This window comes from Mustela erminea, chromosome 7, assembly GCF_009829155.1.
Source record: "Mustela erminea isolate mMusErm1 chromosome 7, mMusErm1.Pri, whole genome shotgun sequence".
Classification (NCBI taxonomy): Eukaryota; Metazoa; Chordata; class Mammalia; order Carnivora; family Mustelidae; genus Mustela; species Mustela erminea.
The window spans coordinates 75961729-75983682 of record NC_045620.1 but is presented as its reverse complement, the minus strand read 5'-3'; the positions used below and the strand labels follow the sequence as shown (position 1 = coordinate 75983682).

The 21954-nt window shown below is 36.8% G+C and overlaps 1 long non-coding RNA gene across 2 annotated transcripts in view; it reads left to right on the top strand.

Annotated features, from left to right (window-relative positions):
* LOC116595602 overlaps positions 1–21954 on the top strand; it is a 63005-nt gene that overhangs the window by 16565 nt on the left and 24486 nt on the right. Inside the window, exon 4 of one of the 2 annotated variants that reach the window (XR_004287761.1) lies at positions 797–1492. The exons of the other annotated variant lie outside the window; for it this stretch is intronic. This is a non-coding gene — a long non-coding RNA (uncharacterized LOC116595602). Of the gene's footprint in view, positions 1–796; positions 1493–21954 lie in introns of those variants that run through there. 2 annotated transcript variants of the gene reach the window in all.

The following is a 21954-nucleotide window of genomic DNA, read 5'->3' as shown; positions in this document are numbered from 1 at the left end:
TTAGTGAATAACCATTGTTATAGATCATCAGGAAATCACAGTCAGCCTGCAACCCAGCCCCACTGGAAGTTTATTTCTCATATTTGTTCATCACTAGGGCAATCCTCCACCTTTAAAACACCCCCTTAGGCTGGGTTAACTAAATAATACCCTGCACCAGCAGGAACGTTTAAAGGGGGCACATTTCAAAAGGGTTTTTTGCCCAGCAAAGAGATTTCTAACTTCTATTCCAACTGTGTCACCTTCCTGCCCCTCCACTTCCCAGTAGCAATTTCAGGCCTGATACCTGAAGTCCGTGCCCCTTTGGGTGCTGTCCTTCCTTGCCTTGGTAGGACACTCATGCACATACATATGCAACCATCTCCTAGAGCTTTCAGAGATAGTTTGCTTATTCCACGCTAGAGAGAGCCCTTTGAATAATGGTCAATGAAGGAAGGACTCTGCAAGGCATTTGGGACTGCCACCAGATGAGGGTCTGTCTGAGAGGACAAAACAATGGGTCCCTGCCTCACCAACACACACACTCCAAACAGAACAGCCTCCACTTTTACCAGTTTTATATTTAAGGTTGTTCTATAAATTTATAAATTCATAGGTTTTCTCAGAAACCAAATCATATTCCTTTTTTTAATGTTTAAAAGTCAAAGAGCCCCAAACCCAATTATCAGACTCAACTTGAAAGGTAGATTTCTAGACTTCCATGTTCCCATTTGGTATGCACATAGCTTAGAAGTCACAGTTCCATCCTAACAATAAAATCTGTATAAACTGAAAAAAAATCCACAACTCTTCTCAGATTTGTCAGAGAAATGAATTTGTAGCACAAACGAATGCCCCCCAAATTGGAAAGGCTGGTGAGTACAGAAAATCACAACTTACTAGAGCAAAAACCTCCACCCGAACCAGGACCAAGGTAAGAAAACCTGAACTACTATTGAGGAATTGTTGGAGGCTTGGCATGGACAAGGCTGAGAGTTAAAAACTCCAGTAAAACTCAGTCACAGAGGGACCCCCAAACTTTTCTGAAGTTTACCTGCAGTTGCTCGGCCAGGTCCTTTTGGTTTATATCGGAGAAAAAACCTTGTGCTTCTGATAGGGGTGAAGGAAAAGGAACCATTTTTAAATACGCCAGACCATTCTGTTCTTAATAAGGCCTACCCTCAGGTGAAACTATTCTACCAGAGCCTAACCTCTACTGGGGTTTTACCAGACTTGAGATAAGCCCAACTCTAGCTCCTTCTAGCCATCCTGTAATACCTAAGGTGGTGGAGTAGGGGTACTGACAAACATTGTTGAAGTTCATAGCCCAGGAGTGCAGTACAAAAAACTGAGACCTAATCATAGGACTGTAGAATGCTTCTCCTCCTCTAACACCTTACCAGCATAATATTAAAGGCCTATCTACCACAGTTCCTTTTATCCAGTACACCATACCTACATTTCAACAACAAAAAAGACAAGGTGGGGTACCTGGGGGGGTTCAGTCATTAAATGTATGCCTTCGGGTCAGGTCATGATCTCAGGATCCTAGGCTCAAGCCCCATGTTAGGCTTCCTGCTCTGTGGGAAGCCTGCTTCTCCCTTTCCCACTCCCCCTGCTTGTGTTCCCTCTCGCTGTCTCTCTGTTGAATAAATAAATAAAATCTTAAAAAAAAAAAAAAAAAGAAAAAATGACAAGGAGTACTAGAAGGCAAAACACAATTTGACAACACTAAACAAACATAACCACCAGAGTCAGAAATGGCAAGAATGTTGGAATTATCAGGTCAGGATTTTTTTTTTTTAAACTATGATAAGGGATTTACTGGAAAAAATAGACAACATACATGGTTATTATAAGCAGACAGATGATAGTGTTAATAAAGAATCTAGAAGATATGCTGGAGGCCAAAAACACTAACAAATGATGAATTTCTTTGGTAAGTTATTTGGCAGAATGGACACAATAGAGGAAGAATCTCTGGGTTTGAGGATATGACAATAGAAACTTTAAGATGGAAAAGCAAAGAGAATAAATTTAAAAAGTACAAACATCCAGTTATAAGTATGTCACAGGAATAAAAATTAATGTGGTCAATAATATTTTAATAACATTGTACAGTGACAGATGGTGACCACAGTTACCATGGCAAGCATTGCATAATGTATAGAACTATCAAATCACTATGTTGTATACCTGAAACCCATATAACATTGTACATCAAATACAATAATAAAAATATTTTCAAAAGAACAGAATATCTAAGAACTGTGGGGTAAATACAAAAAGTTTAACATAGGTCGTGGGAATATCAAATATAGAGGAACCATGGGCACACAAGCAATGTTTGAGGCAATAATGATGGAGAATTTCCCCAAATTCATATTAGACATCAAGCCACAGATCCAGGATGCTTAGAGAGCACCAAGCAGGATAAACGCCAAAACAAAACAAAGCAAAAACAAACAAAAAACACTTACACCTAAGCATATCGTATTCAAAATTAGGAAAATCAATGATAAAAAAATATCAAAAAAGCTCAGAAGAAAAAAATCACCTTGCCTATAAAGAAGTAAGGATAATAACTGAATTAGTTTTATCCTCAGAAACCATGTAAGCAAGAAGAGAGTGGAATAAAATTTTTTTAAGTACTAAAAACAAACAACACAAAACAAAACCACCAACCTAGAATTCTTTAACTTGTGAAATTATCTTTCAAAAGTTAAAAAAGAAATAAGACTTTATCAGACAAACAAAAATTGAGGAAATTTGTTGCCAGAAAATCTGTCTTACAAAAGATGTTAAAAGTCTTTAGAAAGATTGATATAGGCCAGAAACTTGGATTCAAATAAAGAAGAGCATTCAAAAATGGCTAAGTGGAGGTAAAATAAGAACTTTTATTTTTCCCATTCTTGAACTGATCTAACAGTTGTTCAAAATAGTAATAGCAACAACATATTAAATTATGTATGTTTATGTGTGATATATCTATATCTACATAAATATGTAAAAATAAAATGAGTTATAATAATGATACAAGGCATAGTATGGAAGAATTAGGAATATTTTATTATTATAAAGTATTTACACTACCTAAGAAATGGTATATTGTTATTTGAAAGTGGACTTGGGTTAACTGTAGATTGCAAATTCTAGGGAAACAATGAAGAAGAAGTTTTGAAAAGTATAATTGATATGCTAAGAAAGGAGAGAAAATGGAATCATATAAAATGCCCTATTAAAGTAATGAAAGGCAGAAGTGTGGAAGAGAAAATAGGTCCAAAGAACTGGGGCAACAAATAAAAACAATAGCAAATATGGTAAACATTACTCCAACTACCTCAATAATCAATTAAAATGTTAATGGTCTGGGGGCGCCTGGGTGGCTCAGTGGGTTAAGCCGCTGCCTTCGGCTCGGGTCATGATCTCAGGGTCCTGGGATCGAGTCCCGCATCGGGCTCTCTGCTCAGCAGGGAGCCTGCTTCCCTCTCTCTCTCTGCCTGCCTCTCCGACTACTTGTGATTTCTCTCTGTCAAAAAAAAAAAAAAAAAAAAAGTTAATGGTCTACATACACAATTAAAAGCCAGAGATTGTCAGAGTATAGCAAAAAATAAGAACCAACTATATGGTGTGTACAAGAAACCTAGTTTAAATGTAAAGACAAATATTGAATAAAAATAAAGGGATAGAGAAAAATATACCATGCTAACACTAGTAGAAAATAGGAGTGGCTATTTTAATTTCAGACACAGCAGTCTTCAGAGCAAGTAAGGTTATCATGGATAAGGAGGGAATTTATATAAGGAAAATGCGTTAATTTTCCAAGAAAATTCAACAGTCCTTTAAGATGTGTGCACCTAACAAGAGCATTAAAATACATGATGCAAAAAGCAATAGAACTACAAGGAGAAATAGATGAGTCCACTATTTTAGTTAGAGACATCAACATCCTTCTATCAGAAATGGACAGATCCAGCAGGCAGAAGATCAGTAAGGACACAGTTGAACTCAATAGCACCATCGATCAACTGGAAATAATTGACATCTCTAAACAATAGCAAATTACACACTCTTCTCAAGCACATGGAACTTTCAGCGATATAGACCCTGTTGTGGACCATAAAACACAGCTTAACAAATTTAAAGTAATAGAGATGTGCTTTGAGACCACAATGGAATTAAAGTAGAAATCAGTAACAGGAAGATAACTGGAAAATCACAAAATACATGGAAATTAATCAGTACACTTCCTAGTAAAACATGGATCAAAGAAGAAATCTCAACAGAAAATTTAAAGTATTTTGAACTAAATTCAAATGAAAACTCAACTTATCAAAATTTGTGGGATGCAGTGAAAGCAGTGCTTGAAGGGAAATTTATAGCATTGAATACATATATTAGGAAAGAAGGGAGCTTTAAAATCAATCATCTAAGCTTGCACCATAGGAAACTAGACAAAGAAAAACACATCCAAACTAATCAGAAGAAAAATAATAATAATTACAAGTCAAAGAAATTGAAAACAGGAAATCAACAGAGAAAGATCAGCAAAACAAAAGCCGGTTCTTTGAGAATATCAGTAAGATCAGTAAGTCCCTAGCCAGGCCAATGAAGAAAAAGAGAAAATAAATTAGTAATACAGAAATGAAAGGGGGAGGGACCAGTACAAATCCTGTGAACATTAAAAGGATAAAAGAACATTATGAACAATTCTGTGCCCACAAATTTAATAACCTAGATAAAATGGACCAATTCCTTAAAAGGTGCAATCTTCCAAAACTCAGAAAAGATGAAATTGATAATCTGAATAACCTCTGTGATTAAAGAAATTGCATCAATAATTAATAACCTTCCAAACAGAAAACACCAGGCCTAGGTAATTTCGATGCTAAATTCTACAAAACGTGTAAGGAAGAAATTACACCAATTTTTTACAATCTATTCCAGAAACATAGAATACTTTCTGATTCATTCCACGAGGCCAACATTACCCTAATACCAAAATCAGACAAAGACTTAAAAGAAAATAAAACAATAGATACAAACAATCTTTCATGAACATGGGTATAAAAATCCTCATGAAAATATTAGCAAATCAAATAAACAATGTATAAAAATAATTTTATGCCATGACCAAGTGGGATTTATCTCAGGAATATAAGGCTGGTTCAACATTCAAAAAAGTCAATAAATGTCATCTTTTCTGTCAACAGACAATAGAAAAAAAAAAATCATATGATCATATTAATTGGTGCAAAAAAGCATTCGACAAAATCTAATACTTATTCATGATGAAAACTCTCAGAAAACTAGGAATAGAGGCATTTCCTCCACTCTATTTAAAAATTCTACAGCAAATATCATACTTAATGGAGAACAACTCGAAGCTTTCCTGCTAAGATCAGAAATACAGCTCTTCTCAACATAGTATTAGAATTACAATTACTGCTCTTCTCAACATAGTATTAGAAGTCCTAGCTAATACAATAAGACCAAAAAAGAAAAAAAGTGTATGTGGGGGGGTATATATAGTGGGAAGGAAGAAATAAAACTGTCTTTGCAAATGACATGATTATCTACATAGAAAACCAAAAAGAATTGACAAAATAACTCCTAGAGCTAGTAAGTAATTAAAGCAAGGTTGAAGGATTTAAGGTTAACATGCCAAAGTCAATTACTTTCCTCAATACCAGCAATGAACAAGTGGAATTTGAAATTAAAAACACATTGACATTTACATTAGCACCTCAAGTGAGATATTTAGTTATAAATTAATGCAAAAGATGTACAAGAGCTGTATGAGGAAAATTACAAAGCTCTAATGAAAGATTTCAAGAAAAAACTAAGTAGATGGTGAGATAGCCCACGGTAATGGATGGAAAGACTCAATATTGTCAAGATGTTAGTTCTTGGGGGTGCCTGGGTGGCTCAGTCAGTTAAGCGGCTGCCTTCAGTTCAGGTCATGATCCCCGGATTGAGCCCCGCATCAGGCTCTTTTCTTGGGTGGGGGCCTGCTTCTCCCTCTCCCACTCCCCCTGCTTGTGTTCCCTCTCTCACTGTGTCTTTCTCTGTCAAATAAATAAAATAAAATCTTAAAAAAAAAAGATGTTAGTTCTTCAACTTGCTCTATGGATTCAAAACACTCCGAATCAAAATCCCAGCAAGCTATTTTGCGGATATCAATAGATTCTAATTTTTATACGAAGAGGCAAAAGTCCCAGAAAAGCCAAGTCAATATTGGAGGAGAAGAACAAAGTCATAGGACTGACACTACCCAACTTAAAGACTTATTATAAAGCTATAATTATAATTATAAACTATAAACTATAATTATAAACTATAATCAAAATCATGTGGTATTGGTGAAAGAATAGACAAATAGAAAACTGGAACAGAATAGAGAATCCAGAAGTACACCCTCATAAATATAGTCAGCTGATCTTTGACAAAGAAGCAAAGGAAATATAATGAAGCAAAGATAGTGTTTTCCAATAATAGTGCTGGAGAAACCAGACATCTGCAATCAAAAACAACTACAAAATAACAACAAAAACACAGACCTGATATTATACGCTTCACAAAAATTAACTCAAAATGGATCACACACCCTAAATGTAAAATGCACAACTGTAAAAGTCTTAGAAGGTAACATAGGGGAAAACCCAACTTGGGTATGGTGTTGACTTTTGAGATACAGGAACAAAAGCACAATCCATGAAAGAAATAATTGATAACTTGGGCTCCATTAAAATAAAAAAATTGCATTCTTCAAAAGATAATGTCAAGAGAATAAGCTGAAAAGCCACAGACTAGGAGAAAATATTTGCAGAAGACACATCTAGTATCCAAAATATGTAAGGAATTCTTAAAACTCAACAGGAATAAAACAAGTCAACTAAAAAATGTGTAAAACACCTAAAAAGACACCTCACCAAAGATGATACACAGATGGCAAGTAAACATAAGAAAAATATCTGTAATATCCTATGTCTTGAGAGAATTACAGATTAAAACAGCAATGAGAGACTACTACCTACTTATTAGAATGGACAGGATCCAAAACAAAGATGTGTAGTATCAGGAACTCTCATTCATTGCTGGTACCATGCAAAATGGTACAAACACTTTGGAAGACAGTTTGGCAGTTTCTTGGAAAACCAAATGTACTCCTACCATATAATCCCGCAATCATGCGCCTTACTATTTATCCAAAAAAATAGAAAACTTCTGTTCACGTAAAAATCTGCACATGGATATTTATAGCAGCTTTATTCATAACAGCAAAAATTTTGAAGCAACCACCAAGTACTTCAGTAGATGAATGGATAAATAAACTGTTGGGACATCCAGACAGTGGGATATTATTCAGTGACAGGAGTGAGTTATCAAGCCATGAGAAGACATGGAGGAAATGTAAATACATATTACTAAGTGACAGAAGCCAATTTGCAAAGGCTACACACTGTATGATTCCTACCTTATGACTTTCTAGAAAAGATAAAACTATGGAGGCAGTAAAAAGATCAGGGGTTGGAGGAACAGACGAATGAATAGGTAGAGCACAGAGAATTTTTAGGGCACTGAATCTATTCTGTAGGATGCTACAGTGGCAGATATATGTCCTTAGGTATTTGTCAAAACTCAGAGAACACGAAGAATAACTCATTTAAACTATGGATTTTGAGTGATAATGATGTGTTAATGCAAGTTCATTGGTTGCAATGGATGTATGTATCACTATGGTGCATCATGTCCATAATGGGGAGGGCAGTGCGTGTGTAAGGATAATGGAGCATATGGGAACTCTCTGAACTTTTTCATTCAGTTTTTCTGTGAACATGAAAGTTCTCTAAAAAATAAAGTTTTTTTGTTTTTTTTTTAATAGAAACTTCTCAAAATCACACCTGGGAAGTTCATGTTCAGGAGGTCTTGTCTGGGGCATAGGAATCTGTCTATTCCATAAATTCCAAGATGACGCTGATATGCAGTCAAAGTTGAGAACTACTGGGTAGATCTTAGTCTTCTGATATTTCAAAACGTAACTGTACTGCTTGATTTTTTTTCAGACCTTTAGTCTCTGATAGGTATGGTAGTTTAAGTTCATCTGTAATATGTTGATGGCAGATAATGCTTATATGTCAAATATTTGCATTTATAAAGGCATCTCTGTGTAAGTGTCCCTGTGTTATAGTCGGGCTGCCTCTAAAGAGCCTAGTTATGGGGCTAAAATGATGATGCTCTTCCGAAGATCTGTTCCATCCACGCCTTCTCATGGAGCACAGAAACAAACAAGATGTCAATAGTGAGGGACATGGCAACTATGATTCCATCATTCACAAGTTCAACTTCCCTTCAAAAGAACAAGTGATACTGTTAACCAGGCCCTGCAAACACATATAAAACAAAACAAACAAAAAAATGGCATAAGAAACCTTCCTTCCATAATCAAGTATACTAGTCCCACCCTTTGGAGCTTAGATGAACAGAATGAGGCTCATAGAGTTCCTAATACTGGCCCTTTCTTTCTACGTAACCCAGAATGATGTAGCTCTCTATTTAAAGAAGCAGTAAAACGGGTGGAAATGGACTTCTTTGAAACCAGATGTCTTCTATCTTAAAGCTCCAGTTACTTCAACATATTATTTAGCTCCACTCACATCAGATCAGGGCCACCTGTTACATCCTCTGCACACTTATGAGGGATTTAAGGTTATGTTTGTATTTATGGTTCATCTAGAAAACTCAGAATGCAATTGATAGGATGCTTTTAAAGTCATCCTGAGGTCAAAGCATGTGTATGTGGCAGATTAACAGATAATCAAGACACTGCGTTGTGCAGTGTAAACAAAATCAAACCTAATTTTAGTGATTCATTACATAAATCTGGATATAATCCAGAACTAAAAACTCATCATCTAAAATAAAACTGCATGCCAGAAAGGCATAATGTAACATGGGTAGACTATAAGGCAAGAAGTTTTAAAGCTCCATTATAATTTATTTTATTATAGGAATATCCTTTAATACCAAGACAGATTTTTGATATTTAAATGTTCTGTTTTTGTCTTGTGTAAAGTTAAATATGTTCACTTTGATATCAATAAAACATGACTTGATGTATATATCTATTACCTTTCTAATGGTAATAAGCATTTCCAAGAAAAATACAGCCTATGTAAGATTAATGTCCATTCATTAAATAAATGTTTACCAAGTACCTGTTACGTGCCAGGAACGGTTCTCCATGCTGGGATACAGGAGGGAACAAAATACACAAAGTCCCTGTTGTACTCAAATATTGAATAAATTTACAGCTAACATTGGGGAAAAAGTATGTTCTAACAAACGAACAGCAACCACCACAACAAAAGACCCCGACATTATCAACTTAATAATATTACAATATTCACAGATTAATGAGCTTCTGAAGTAAATATTGCCTTTTTTATGTTCTATTTTCTCACTTAAAAAATTAGCAGCAGGTAATGTCATTTGTAAGATAGTTGTCCTAAGTAGAAGAGAAATGGAGAAAACAAGTGAGAAGCACACCTCACTCCCCTCCTCTGTCTTGTGATTAGTTAAGCATGTGTGTAAATTAAGACGGAGAAACCCAATTGCGAGGTCTAGCTATTAGGTAAAATTGCTTGAAACTCAACGATACTTACTTGGATTGACCATAAAGATTCCAGTGTGGCAAAAACACTGTTGCAAATGAGATTGGTTGTGGTTTGGGGACGGTTCACTTTTCCCATTTTCCTTCATTCTCCATGGAGCTGTGTGCCAGAATCAGAGTATCCTTTCTCGTTTAATTTCTTATCTGAACCCCAACCATTCTGTTTTGATCTTGGATAAATTAGGTTTAAAATCTAGCCTTCCTGGAAAGATCACTGTAGAATGAAGACAGCTTTTTTCCTTCTTAAGTACAACTTCAAAAGTGACAGACTGGAAAATCTCTGCAGGCAAATGTGATGTCACTAAAGAAATCACACACTTACCCGTAGAGATTCTACAGTCTGACATCTTCATGCATCGAACCATTCATCGGCTGTGCTTTTCCAGATGCATCCTTTGACTTGAAGTAAATCTGGACTGGCCATGTAACCAAACGACGGATAACGTATACTGAACTTCGGCTTCTTCTAAGCTAAGGGGGCATACAAGTCTCATGATGGTTAAATCCCGTCAAATTGATTTGTAAGATAAGAAGGTCAAATGGCTTAAAGCTGTTAAGAGAAAGGTGTGACCCCCACCTCCCCAGGCTCACAGCATCAGCATCACCTAGGGGCTTATTAGAAATGCACGTTTTCAGGGGCACCTGGGTGGCTCAGTGGGTCAAAGCCTCTGTCTTTGGCTCAAGTCATGATCCCAGGGTCATGGATCAAGCCCTGAATCAGGCTCTCTGCTTAGCAGGGAGGCTGCTTCCTCCTCTCTCTCTCTGCCTGCCTCTCTGCCTGCTTGTGATCTCTGTCTGTCAAATAAATAAATAAAATCTTAAAAAAAAAAAAAATGCACTTTTTCATGCCCAGCCTGGGCCTCCGGAGTCAGCAACTTTTGAGAATGAGCCCCAGTCATTTGTGTTTTAACAAGCCTTCCAGGTGATTCTGATTCACATTCAAGTTTGAGAACCACTGGCTTACAGAAAACAAAAGATTACTACTGCTGGAAGTCTGAACTCAGAGATCTTCTGATGTTATGTAATATATGAAAAAATCATACAAAAGAATATGTATGCACAAAATATTATTGTCAGGATACATTTCTTTCTTAAAGTGATTATTTTAATAATAAGTGAAGGATTAATAATAGAATGGAACATCTTCCTTTAACTCTTACTTTGCCAATGGAATTGCAGAGCTCGGCAATTTTCCTTAGAAATAAAGAGTTAAGAAATCTTATTTAGGAGGAGAAAACGTTTTCATGTTTGGGAGGATTAAAAGGGTACTGACATCATTCAAGTCATGAGCCATAATTCTTATTAGATTTTATTGCTACATTCTTCACACAGCTTTGGAAAGTTATTCCTAAGAGCACAAAATATGCACTTAGACTGCACACAGAGAAGGAAAATGCTCTCACAATGAAATTATTTTAGGCTGACCCAATAATATCTGAAAGACTCAAGACTTGTTCTCTATGTAATATATCTTTTCAAAATAAGAGATGAGTCTATATGAATTTGTCTTTTTCAATATCTTTGATAATTTCCCTTCTTAATAGTTAAGTTTGGCTATAAAAGATCTAATTTCTGCATGCTAAAAAAATTATTTTTCTTTCCTCTCTGATATTATAAAAATTGCATGGCTGAAGGGTAAAAAAATAAAATTAAAAATTATGATCAAACTTGGCCTTTAATGACAATAGATAAAATACACAAATTAGCTCTTATGTATCAGAATATAGTATGAAATGTCAGTATGCCTGTTAATCAGTAACTTCTGGTAGTGTTAAAAATTCATCTTCAGTTTCATTCATAATGAATTCATTTTTATTATTTCTGGACCACACCAATTTCCCATGATGTGATGGAAAAAATTGTAATATTCGAAACTTGAATTAGATCACACACAAAACGACAACTTGCTCAGATTATCATAATAAGGTTTGGTTTATTCATTGACAAGTGAGAGCCCAGCTATGTCCAGAATCTACAAAGTCTGTACTGGAGAACAGCAAGATGTTTCAGACTCCAAACACCCCGAAAGAAGTACATTTACTTAGATAAGGATAAGAAGGCTCTCTAATGCCAGGTTTCTTTGCAATTATTAGGATTAAATCAATTCCGTACTGATGGAATTGCTGATCAGTTTCTCCAACTGGCAGTCTTAAATGTCTCTGATAATAAAAGAAAATTATCAACCAGTATAAGCAATTTGATAGACAAAATCTTTCAAAACATGGGGTTCATTGGAGGAAAAAATAAAAAGCGATGCTAGGAATTTAGCATCCTCCTAGGCAGTAGGAGAGCTAAAACTGTCTGATACCAACAATGTGAAACACCCTATACACATTACCTAATTTAGTCCTCAATGCAAACTTGAAGAGGAAGGTATTACTAACAGTCCCATTTTGTGAGCAAAGAAACTGAAGTTGAGAAAGACATAAATGGAAAGAAAAGAACCTTTACAACTATAATTCTGAGACAAAATAGTACGGAGAACAAGCAGGGAACTACAGGTCAGCAAACCTGGGTTTGGAATATTTGATGCCCTTATCTGTGCCTCTCTGCATCTAAATTTCCTCATCTTTAAAACAATATATCCTCTTTTCCTATTTATTTCCCATGGCTGGGCAAACACTTGCCAATGATAAAGAACTGAAAAGCTATAGGAGACTGTGATCTTGCTTAGGGTGAATGGGGCAAGCTTTGGGAATAGCTTGGTCCTTTGCTTCCCCCACCCCCAACCATAAACTGCATTTGGAGCTGTGCAAATTGCAAGAGAAAGGATGTTGCTAGAAATAACTAATTGGCCCCCATCATGGGCCTCTAGCAAAACTCTGGCCTTCTGTCTTTGATCAGTTTCCCTCCCAGGCCCAGCCATGTTTCTTTGTCCCACTCTGGTGATTCCAAGGCCACTCATCTTTAAGGCAAGCCAGCAGCCTCTCTTGAAGGGTTGTGCCAGACAAGTTCATGAGGTCTTTCTTCTTTTGACAGGGGAGCAGATTTCCTCTGTTTTGCTTTTAAGGGATGTCAGGGTTTGCAATAAATGTATAACTGAAATAGACCAGTGCCCAAAAGCATATACAGAAGTGGAGCTTGGCTACAATGGACCACCCCCTCAGCAACCCGAAATTCCTAACAGATCCAATCCTGACAGACACTTTATAAGCTCTATCATTCATAGACTTTTGATATTTCAGATCCAAAAAGGAAAATAGTGACTACTTATTCCAACTCTATTATTTATTGAGCACTGATTGTGTATGCTGGGCATTTCACATGCACTGTCTCATTTAATCTTTATAACAATGTAGTATAAAATAAGATTATTAATGGCACAGTTTTGCAGATGAGAAAACTGAAGGTCCTTGAGGTTAAATAAGGGCCTAGAACCAGATCTGTTTGTCTCCAAAGCCCATCATCTTAACCCCCCAGTTTTAAGGCCCAGAGGTTCAGTGGCCCCAGGTCACACAACTGGTTAGTGATAAGTCTGAAACTAGACTTCAGTTTTCTTTATACCATGTGACACTTGTTACTACTTGAACAATCTATCTTATTAGAAAGATGTCCAAAGAATTATTCAATCTGTCATATAAGCCTATTGGCTGTCTTGAAATCAAAGCTGCTAACTTAAATTCTGCCAGCTACAGTGAGCACCAAGGAAGAAAACTTCATGTGAATTCTGTCTCTATTAATACTTGAAGCCAAATGGTAAGTGTTAAACTCATGCCTTTCCACTCTTGAGAACATGAAAATTCATACTCATCATTATGAAACAGATCCGCTTCCCAATTTCTTCTGGCAACCTAAAAAACAAGGCAAAAGCAGTCATTAATACAGATGGTCCCTGATTTTCAGTGGTTCAACTTGTCGATTTTTCAACTTGAGAGTGGTATGAAATTGATACACACTCAGTAAAAAACATACTTTGAATTTTGATCTTTTCCCAGGTTAAGGATACATGGTACAATACTCTCCCATATTCAGTGGCATAGGATAAGTGAGGATAAACAACTAAAGTACTTAGAACCATTCTATACCCACTCCATTATTCTGTTTTTCACTTCAGTACAGTATTCATTAAATTACCAGATATATTCAACACTTAATTATAAAAAAGGCCTTGTGTTAGATGACTTTACCCAATTGTAGGCTAATAGAAGTATTCTGAGAACATTTAAAGTAGGCTTAGCTGAGATACAGTTTTCTGTAGGTTATGTGTACTAAATGTATTTTTGACTTATAGCATTTTCAACTTACAGTGACTTCATTGACATGTAACCCCATCATAAATCAAGAAAGATCTACACGTAGCACAGCAGGGATCATTTTGGGGTTTTGTAAGACCAGGCTTGAATTTGCACTTATAAACAGGTAAATATTACCACTTCATTACTCATCATCAAATTTTCATGTCATTTGTCAACTCTTGTCCTCTGTAAAGTTTCAGCTGAAGGGCCCATTAAGGATTTTACAATATGCAAAAAATAGATAACCTTTCCATTTGACAAATGCCTTTTCATTTTCTGTCTTAGTGGTCACCCACAGCGGTGGCTGCCATGGAAAACTTCCTTCATACCACAAATGATTACTACCAAGATACGAGTAGCGCAAAATGAAATCTAATCTAATAAAAAATGTGGTTAATTGCTATGCCAAATTGCAACATTAATTCTTTGAAGCAAAACAAAGTACAAAGGGACTTTAATTTGGCTTTTGTTTTTCCCTCCTATCCATGCTCCTCACCATCTTGCTCCTTATTTTCTTTCCTTCCGACTGTCCTCTCCCTCATCTCTGGAAAACTCAGAGCCGTGTTTTGTTGTGGGGCAGGATGGAGGTGAAGGGCAAAATCATTTCAACTGGTGTGTAAGATACATCACCACTAATTCATAGATTTTATCCTTTCCCCTGAGGCTCCAACCCAGAGATTCAGAAGAACTAAAAGGCATGCTTCTTTGCACAGGTGATTGCTTTAAGGAAACCAGGGATTGCCTTGTAGTTTATAAGAAAGGTAACTCACCACCATTGTCATTATGGACTAATTTTTGCTGAGCACAGTATGTGCTCAGAACAGTGCCAAATGCTGTGTGTTTTTGAAGGCTTTAGGCTAAGATGGGGTATTCCCTTTTCTAGCAGGGACTCATCTCTAAAACTTAATTTTCAATGCCCCACTGGTTTGGGAGGGTGCACAAAAGTATCCCTTGTTTCAGGATTCAATTACAGTTTATTCAGGCTTCAATATCTCACTCTTATGTAATTTTATGGATTTTATGTGGTTTCCCCAACTTGTTTTTAGAACAAGCTCTCTTTTCTCACTTTCTATATAAAACATCCTAACTGGCCCCATTTCTCTTTAAATAGCATGTTAGAAGGACACACATTCATTTAAGAAACTAAGCATTTGAAAACTATGTGTAGTAAATATTTATAAAGAAGGTAATGTTCTCTTTCTTGACCTGGGTGGTGATTACATGGGTGTGTTCACTTTGTGATAATTCATCAAGCTGTACACTTACAAATTGTACATTTTTCTATAAGTGTTTACCTCAACAAAATAACTTAGAAATATGTATGTATGAAGAATCCTGACATCCCCTCCCTACATGCAAATCCACAGTCAGAATAACTGATTTTACATGAGAATATTTCTCTACCCTCTCCTAGAGCCCTCATTTCTTGCCTTGGGGACTTATAGCTCTTCAACCTCAATCCAAAAGATTGTTTGTAGGGTCTCTCTCTCATCAGATATTCTCCTTTTATGCTCCCCCCCCCCACCAAGGGATTTCTTCTGTCAACTAGGCACCTGTACTTTTATTTTCTTAATAGCTCAAAAACAGTGCAAAATTGGTTTCCTTCATCTTTTCCCACAGTATGCTCTCTGGCCACCCTTGCCACAAACCTTCAGATATCGTTTTGCAGGTGCTGGCTTGATGGCTTTCTCAGGTTCCTCTTCAGGATGGGCTCATAGGATTAAAAATTACTATGCCTCCTACTCTCTTCATCTCTCTCTCTCCCTCTCTTTTTTTTCATTATACCTCTGAAACTTGCATTTCCAGAAAATGAGTCCCATGTTTCTTTGCAACTCCACTGAAAAGTACCACTATTGGACATTCTCCCATTTTCCATTTAGTTTCTATAAGAACCTTCCTGGATTCTATTAGAATCCCTCCTAGGATTGCTGTCAAAAATCAAAGGAAATAATCTACATAAAACACTTAGTTACACATACTAAGTAAAACAGACCAATAGTAATCACTCATTAAATATCAGCGTTTGTTATTGTTAGTAATAGTATGATTAGGTAAGGATGTTTTTGTTTGCTTGTCATGACAGTTGGGTCAACTCAAATTCTTAGCCTGTGAAAACTTTTGTAATGCCAAGGGAATAACAAAGTAGCCGCCACCATAGTCTTATTTAAGCCTTTAATAATAGTACAAGATAGATTTGGGATCCTATTTTAAAATGAGAAAACTGAGTTTTGTAGGGGTTACACCATTTGTCTGGGGTACTTGCCAATTAAATTAACTATGGAGATGCATTTTCTTCTGAAATCACCACCTTCTTGCAGGATGTGTGTCCTGCCAGCTTATGGCATCGCCCTCAACCCCTCAGTAAGAAGCCACTGGGTCCCAATTACGAAGAAACCTCAAACCTGGCCCCTGCTTCTAAGGAGCAGATGATGGGTAAGTCAACTCCGTCACCACCTCGCCCAGCATTTTGTCTTTGAGACCTAAAGCTTTGCAGACTTCAAGGACCTAATCGTCCTGTACTCTTTGTGTTAATTGCCTTTAGCATCTCCCCCATAGTCCCAAACCAAGTAATCGTCTTAGAAAACTGTAACAAACTTAGAGACTAAAGTTTCCTCTCTGCTGCAAGAATCTTTAGGGTCTGGAATTCTAGACACTCTCTCCTAAAAATTTCCAGAATAAACTTCCTTCCTTCTTTTACTGTAGGTGTATTCTACAAAAGATTTAAGTTTAAGCTGATTCAGCCACTAAGACTACAACACCGTGAGTCGTGATCGATGCTTCATGTCACTGAAGCCAGTTCTTGCTGTCTTTGGCCTTCAGAAAGAGGATCTTCAAAATACTTTCTTTTTTTAAGAAATGGAAAGTGGCATACACCCAGTCTTAAGAGTTACACCCAATTATACACAAGCAGTCCTTAATGAATGTTCTAAAAGCATCGTTTATTTATTTCTCTCCAGTTACTCATGTTGATATCATTATCCAACCTGCTAATGGCTTTCCTTGAAGAGGTTATTTAATCTTTTGCTTTGCTTCAGTTTTGAAAGATACATTGTGTTCCTTAAACCAGGGCTGGCTTCTAGCTAATGCTTTCTAGAAGTTTAAACTACAGAAGTATAAAAAGACTTTTTTTTTTTTTTTGTGGGAACCATTCTTTATATCAATTACACTTCTGCTCTGTCATTAATTGTGACTACCTATTCAAGAATGTCTCCACCATTCAGAATGTGGAAAACATGCCAATGGGAAGCTCAGCTCAATGGAAGTTCTGGCTTTGGCTTTGGGCTGGACACCCACTTATGCACAGTATGACTCAGACTCCCTTCTCGTAACGCCTTATCTCTAGACACCATTCTCCATGAATCCTTTTCTCTATTCGTAATCACTTCTAATCCTCATGCTCCTCTGTCTGACCTTCTCTTCCCACAAAAATCCAGAAAGTATGCACTTAATAAACAAACAAATCCATTGACAAAGATAGATGTATTCAGGGCAGCTTTACCAAAATTCAGCTTCAAACTGGTATTTAACAAAATTCCAGCCAAAATGCTCATTTGTAACTGCAGCCAACTATTTTATTGAAACCAATTCGAAGCCAAACATTTTTTGAATGCCTACAAAGCTACAAAAATAATAAATAATGTTTGGCTATCTTTCAAGCCTTGGGGGATTCAGAGTCCCAATCCCATAAAGAACAAGGAGGCAAGGTAAAAAGGAAGCAGACCTGAAAAAGGCTATTGTCTGGAGAGTGGCTCTCACCCAGAAATCAGTGAGAGGAAGTTTGTTTGGAGTAACTTCAGGTGGTCCCCATGACTGCTAGGAAATGGGGATATAGAAAAGAGTCAAATTGAATGTGTTCTTATAATTTCTCTCACCCATCAACACCTTTCCAGTTGGTTTTTATAGATTTTTCTGCCTTTGTTTGGAGTTCATTTCCAAAAGAAGGTTTGCAAAAGATACTCAGATATAACAAAATTAGTCCTACTCCAGCACCAAAGTGAGTTTGAGGACCGAAGCACCTGAGATGTTTCAGAATTCTGACTTGAAGGCTAAGGTAGGACTTGATTTCTAAACATGTTTCAAATGATGGAGTGCTCATATCCATAAATAAGAGAAAATTGAAATATAAAATAGCTTATATCAACTCTGGATACCATGGAGTTCTGAGAAACCATAAACATCATGCTAACTCAGAAGCCCCTCAATATAGAAACAGAGATATCTCTTGACCTACACCCTAGAACATCTTGGTACAACAACAATAAATCAGTAACTCGAGCAACATACAGAAGTAGATTCGGAAAAAAAAAAAAAAAAAAAAACTTCTAGGAAGGAATAAAATGACAAGAAAACATAAGCATAAAAAATGGTGGAATTTGGGCACCTTTTCTAAAATCTAAAGGTTGGAAATTTGAAAAAAAAAAAAAAAAAAAAAAAGTAGTTGAGTCCACCAAAGCACATCATAGTAAAAATAAAACCAGAATTTATTGAATATCTGTGTATCCGATTTTGTGCTAGGTAGAATTTTTCACAATAGCACCCCATTTAGTCATTAATAGTCTCACCCACAGTATTAACAGTGCAGAAACTCGAGTCTCAGGAAATGAAATGATACATCTTAAAGCACCCAGCTAGTAAGTGACAGTATCAAAAATCACAACCCAGCCTACCCTGCTCCAAAGCTCATGTGCTTCCCAACAACTTATGCTATGCCCCATAGTAAAACTTGCAGTAGGAGGAACAATCCTTCCAAGTTTTCAGAAGGTATCTAAAAAACACCCAACTTTGAGTAAACAACATGGTCTTCAGAGAAATATTAAAATTGGCACTATCTGAGCAGATCCAATGACCTGACAAATGTGTTACATCTCAGTACAAATTTATAGAAAGTAAGGTCTAACAATTTACAGAAGATCACAAATGCATACATTGCAATGCCCCCAAAGATGCCTGTAGAAATACTTGACTATGGATTTAGAAGCTCTCTTCCTTTGGTAATATCCCTAATATCTTTGAATGGGATGAATAGCGTTAAAAATAGCTTGTTTCTTGATACTTTACTACTATTTTCTCCATTTATTTGGCCTATGGACTATCTAGCCAAATTAGTAAAGCTTTGGTACCAAAACCACTTTATAACATTTCCCTCCTTTTTCCTTTTATGTTCCTATCACAACAACCCAGTAAGGTAGGCCTAGCAGTTGTGTGTCTATCCTTTCCCTTCGGAGTCTTCCCCACTGTGATTGTCGGCATAACATGCCTTATGTCTTGGGTTCATTGAAGCTATTCATTTTCCTCATCAATGAGCAGTATTTTCATTTATGATCTTTTTCTAATGTTTTCCAGTAGAGGGAAGAAGAACTACATCTTTATTCTTGTTCTCTCTTTATAGTCACTTTTCAGTGTTAAGCCTTCTAGGGAGAAAGGAAAATCAAATCTAAGGTTAAGAAAAAAGAAAAAGTGAACCAGCATGCATGTTGCTTCAGGGTTTGAGCTGATTTATCCTAACCCCTAGAGGAAAAAAAAAAAAGACATGAGAAATGATAGGCCCTTGTTTTCTGCTTAGGATAAAATTTTCTATTTTTCTTTGATCCTGAGCAAAGTGACTCCAGAAAATAGATTTAAGAAATATTTTAAATGTTAAATTTCAGTAAGAAGACATTTTTACTTTTCAAAAAGTAGCCTTTTACTTAGGAGTTCATATGAAAAGCAACATTATTTTCCCTTGTTCTTTCTTGTTTTGTGACTTTATATCTATCTGAATTTTTTCAAGCCATCTTTCTAATTTAGCAAATTATCACTATCCTAATTCTGTCAAGTCTTCGTTATTTAGGGACAAGTTATGAGCTAGAATCTGTAATTATTTGCTTCAAAAGACATTTCATTTAGCTCAACAAATTTTTATTGTGTACCTTTTAAGTACAAGATACCATACTGAGAATGGTATGTCTGAGACTATAAAGATGAAGAAGGGTGGTCCTGACTTTCGGTAGTTCATAGTCTAATGAGAGAGGCAATAAGTAAGCAAGAAAACACCACTGTGCGTAACAGGTGACAAAATAGAAAGGGTACAAGTTAAACAGGATCACAGAGAAAGAGAGAAGAGGGAAAGCAGTGTCTGATGTTGGTGTTAGAGTCTATGTGTGTGTCAGTCACATAGGTGTTCGTGTTGGGGAGGGGGGTGTCAGGAAAGGAGTGAGGAAGAGGAAACCATCCCAAGTATGTGTAAAGGCATACTACAGCTCCTTGGATTCTTGGAACTTCACATAGTTTGTTACGCCCGGAGTCCACAATGCAGGATAAGAAATGGATTATAGAAATGGTATGTCACGAAGGTGGAGAGAAAGGCAGGGCAAATCCACACCAAAGTGCAAATCCCAGCCCCGCACCAGACCTACGGAATCCAAATCTGGGCATGGATCCTGGGGATCTGTGCTTGGAACAAGGGCCTCCGGTGCTTCTTGTGCTCCCTGAAGCTGAAGATCCCTGCCGCAGATAATGGAGCACCTCTGCAGGCTCTCCCTCCCTCCTTTCTTGATCATTATTCCTATGATTGATCAGCCCCACTCAGTGAATTGAAAGGGCTGAGGTGCATGGCCCAATCCCATTTAGCTGAACGAAGCAGCATGGGCAAAGCGACTACCATCTAAAAAAGACGAAGGCCTGGCCCCCCATTTCACATCTGCCCCTTTGGTGAGTAGATGGTCATTATTTTTTTCACTTACATAATTGCTGTTTGGGGAAGGGGTTGTTCTGTTTTGTTTTACCTGAAGAACTCTTTTAGGGTGTTGGCTTTGGTATTCGCAAATTCTTTAGAAAGCTCACTTGTAAATGGGTTTTTGAGTGATTTGCTTACAACCACCTATACTCTTGTGTTTCTTATTATGTAAGGATTAAATAGAACAAATCCTCTCTAAATGCAAAGATTAGAACATTACACGCAATGCTGTACATACCAGAAATGTGTGAAAATCAGGTTTCTATTCACCAAGAAAAGAAGCTTGATGATGTCTCATCAAGATAAAAGCAGGGAGACACAAGTCTTCAGTGACGGGCTCAGTGAACAGTGCTTTGCTTTTACCCAAGGCACCCATGTGCCTCTGCTCACATGATTCTCTTCTTCTTGCAGGTCTAACCTGGATGGCTGTGAGTTGGCTTAATCTCAGCTGGCAACTGTGAGATGTTCATACAATCCCCCACAGTGGTCTCTGGGATTATGCTAAACAGAGCAATTTCCTTGCCCTCATGGATCAATAGCCTTGTAGGCAACCAAAATTAGACTACAGAATTTCTATTTCATGACAACGAAAAAGCAAAGCTGCTATGGTTACCATTTCATACTCAACCTCCTTTCGTCTTACTAAAGTCTTTCTGAAGTCCCACTATACTGGAAAGGCCACCAGCCTTGGGAATTAATTTCCCTTTACTGAATTCATGTTCCATTTATAGCACTCCTTCAAGGCTGGAGTGCAAAAGCCAAACATATAAAAACAAAACCAAAAAACCAACCAAGAGAGTTCAGGTGTTAGAAGCGGAACCTAAAAGGTTTTCCTTCTGAAAATTCCTCCCACTTTTTTTGTGGATGCTGGTCTGTCAAATTACAAACAGTCCAAGAGAATATGATCTGCCAGGCCTACTCAGACTTCAACAGCCCAGATTATCACACAGAATGGCTCTTCCTCATTCCTTCTGTAAACATTTTGCATTCAACATCCTAATTGATACTCAGATTTAGAATCAATTTGGCACTGGCCTCCAAGACTTTTACAAGCTATACCTAACTCCTATTCTTGGTGATCCCTGGAAACAGGGGCAGAAGACCATATTCTGGAAAAAGATTGAGGACAAATGTGATTCCCCACGATAAAAAAAAAAATGAAGTCCATTTCTCTTTCTCATTCACCCAGCAGCACAAAACAAACTAGACAGAGCAAATTTATAATTAATGTAAGATTAATTTAAGAACAGAAATTATTAAAGATGCTATTTTGAAGGTCTTGGCTGATGCATAGGAACTATTCCTTGGGTATTTTCAGGAAGAAAAGAAGTCTATATGCCTATCTCATTAAA